The sequence below is a fragment of the Clarias gariepinus genome, chromosome 17, assembly GCF_024256425.1.
Source record: "Clarias gariepinus isolate MV-2021 ecotype Netherlands chromosome 17, CGAR_prim_01v2, whole genome shotgun sequence".
Taxonomy (NCBI): domain Eukaryota; kingdom Metazoa; phylum Chordata; class Actinopteri; order Siluriformes; family Clariidae; genus Clarias; species Clarias gariepinus.
In genome coordinates this window covers 7,474,650-7,477,929 of record NC_071116.1, presented here as the reverse complement: position 1 = coordinate 7,477,929, position 3,280 = coordinate 7,474,650, and positions in this window count along the sequence as shown.

Sequence of the window (3,280 nt, the reverse complement as noted above, 5' to 3'; positions counted from 1 at the left end):
AAATTTTTACAGTCACAAGTATTAACCACCACTGTGGAAGAAAGCTTAGGTAGAAAGCTTTTTAAGTATGCAGGAGCGATGATCAAATTGCCTACTTCACGTCTGAAATGATGGCCTAATATAATAATTAAGAACTAATATAATGGCCCAAACATGTGGCAATGGCTTGGAGCGAGGTGTATGGGGGATGTGGCAGTAACTCCCAGCCGAGTTCCTGTAATGTGGAAGTGGTGTTGGTAAAAGATTGTACAGTCCCTACAGACCCCCCATGTGTCTCTTCTGCATGTTGGTGTCACATTATTTATCGACCTTAAAGGATCAGACATTTAAACTTGAACAATTGGTGAAAATTTATGGAAAAGACTGCATTGGGCAGTGGGGTGGGTAGGAGATGGGGGTCCCATATATTTAGCAACAAAGCAAGACTGGACCCACCAACACATTCAGAAGCATTCACAGTGCTTAAATGACACTGGTTGCATGACTATCAAGTAAGAGCACTCGGAGTCTACAATTGGGATATGTACATACAAAACAAAACAAACAAAAAAACAACAACTGCCATATCTTTTTGTATTTAACTACAGTGCAACACCTCCAACTAGATCAGGGGTCCAACTAGATCAGGTAAATAATGAGTATTTAATTAAAATTTATTTTATTTTAGTTTGTTAGTTTTTTTAAGTGTAACTCTAAATTTGAAGATTATGCTGATCTTGTAACATTAAAATAAAACGTGTTTAATTATTTGTCGCTTAAAATATGTGTCACAAATGCTGATATGTGATACCCGCCAGCACGAGATTTATATAAATAGTTCTCTTTTTATTCATGCAATAAAAGGATGATGGCACACAGAAGCAGATGGCACTTTTGGTTTGCTGCACGTGGATGATTTAGGTTCAGCTTTTTATTTCATAAATACAAGGTGAATGCATAGACATTAAGTAATTTGAAAGTAACCTTAAACCCAGCATATATTTTTTTTGCAGTTATTTTTTTTTTTTTGCATGCAGAAATAACATTTCAGTAATTAATTTGGTTATTAATTTTATAAATGCAACACATTATAGTTTTTTTTTTATACATAGCATAAAGATAAAAAACGATATATGCAGTGTTATATGCATTTTAGATGTCAAAGGGGTTTTGTGGCTCCTGGTGATTTCTTTTCTGTGAGAAACAGATCCAAATGGCTCTTTGAGTGTTTACGGTTGCCGACCCCTGAACTAGATGAATGTTGAATGAATTACAATTATATTGATGGCCCAACTTCTTACAGGGGTATTTATTGAGACAAGAGGTAGTATTGTCTTCTTGAAAACTTCTTGAAGACACAGACTGAAATGACTAAAAAAATCAAACAGAGTCAGCAATTTATCTTTCCTCAGATGCAATCACATGATTTATAAGATTTATATCGTTCATTTTTATCATAATTAGATATTCTGTAAAATTTTATCTATAAACTTTTATTTTTATTATTTATCTTTGTCTTTACAAGACTTCTCTTGTTCTCTTTAACCAGAGCCCTGATGTGGAAGATGGAGTCAGAGGGGTGACGGCAGGCCTTTTGGAGCTAATGGAGGAACATGAACATGCTGTTGAAGTCGTAGTGGTGTTAGAGGGTGCTGTAGGTCTTGATGGCCTGGTGCAGCAGCCAGCTTTAGGAGTGATGTTTGGTCAGGTCTGTGTTCTAAACATTGAATTCAAAAAGGACAGGATGGACACATTTGAAGCCATCCAAATTATTATTATTGGACTTGGAGAGACACACTTCCTTCAGATTCACATGTTAAGAAACAAACCTTTGTTTCCATTAATTTTTTTGTGTGTCTGACAAATCTTTAGTAATGTTGACTATCTGACCATTTTGATTCATACACATTTACATTCCATACAAACTTAAATAATTCTTTTGATTGTGTAAAACTGCTTTGCGACAATGACAATTGTTAAAAGCGCTATATAAATAAAATTGAATTGAATCGAATTGGATTGTGTGTTTTATTTTTTTGGGTATTGTTAGGCCAACTTGTTTTTATAGGAAAAACAATCACTTCGCCAATGGTCTACAATGGAAGACAACTTTTTGAGTAGATGAAGTCAACTCTAGAGAAATATAATTAATTGAGCCCACAAACAATAGTACTTAAGCTGACATGTTCATAACATATGAAGAAATATACCACGATTTAGTGGATGTCTGTCACACATGGGGACAATACGAGAGTAAACGCAAGACAGCTGAGACTTGGACCAGTATATGTGGTGTAAAAGCTTGCACTGAATCACCCCATGTCTGGCACAGAAGGAACAGGAGTGAATTCGTTAAAGGATAGATTCCCATAATAACCGTCAAATCTACACCTAAATCTTGAGACCAGAGGGCTAACAGAGTTTGCCTGGGGGAGAGAGCAGAGTGAGAGAATATTAGTGTGAAGACTAGAAATTTAACCCTTCAGTGTCAGGGAAACCATAAGAATTTGATCAACAGCTGTATCCATTGGGATATTTGGGAAATCTTTGTACATTCTTTATAAAAAAAAGTTTTACATAAAAATATGTTAAAAATGAATGAATGAGTTTGGAATATGAATTTTGTCAGCAAATACACCATCTACAAACAGGTCTATCACTGTTCCAAAACTGTGCCTATCTTGACCTAAAAGCTCTGTACATTTTAGTATAGTTATGCAGTTTTATAAAAATATTAATGTTTAAAAATATGCACTAGTAAAATAGTGAAACTGGGATACATACTGTACATTATTGTGCTCCTCGTAAAAACATTACCTTCCTTATTAATTCAGTAAAAATAATTTTAGTAAATAAATTTGAATATTTTTTTTTTTTACAGAGGAAATAAAGGTTCTGATATGTTTGTATTGTCTGTTTACTGTGTTGCAGGTACAAACTCATTAAATCTAACCATGTACTGTAGACAGCCCCAGACAGCGCCATGTGCCTTCTGCCTGAGCTAAAAACCCCTCTTTTTACTCTGATCTGGTGTCCATTTGAGATCCTAGAGTGTAATTGGTTTTTGACATTTTTCGCCTATCCTCTTCTCATATCCGTTGTAAAATTCTCTTTTTTTTGTCATCTATGGAATAAAGTGTTCATGATTAATAATTAAATAACCTTTTGTCACTTAATATCTTTTGAAAAATGGTGAACTGAATATTGACTTTTGTATTAGTTCAGAAATATTCGTTTTTTGTATTTTGGGTGAGAATTTTATGCGAGGTAGCTCTCATACAAAGGGCAACGTCCGGTTCTG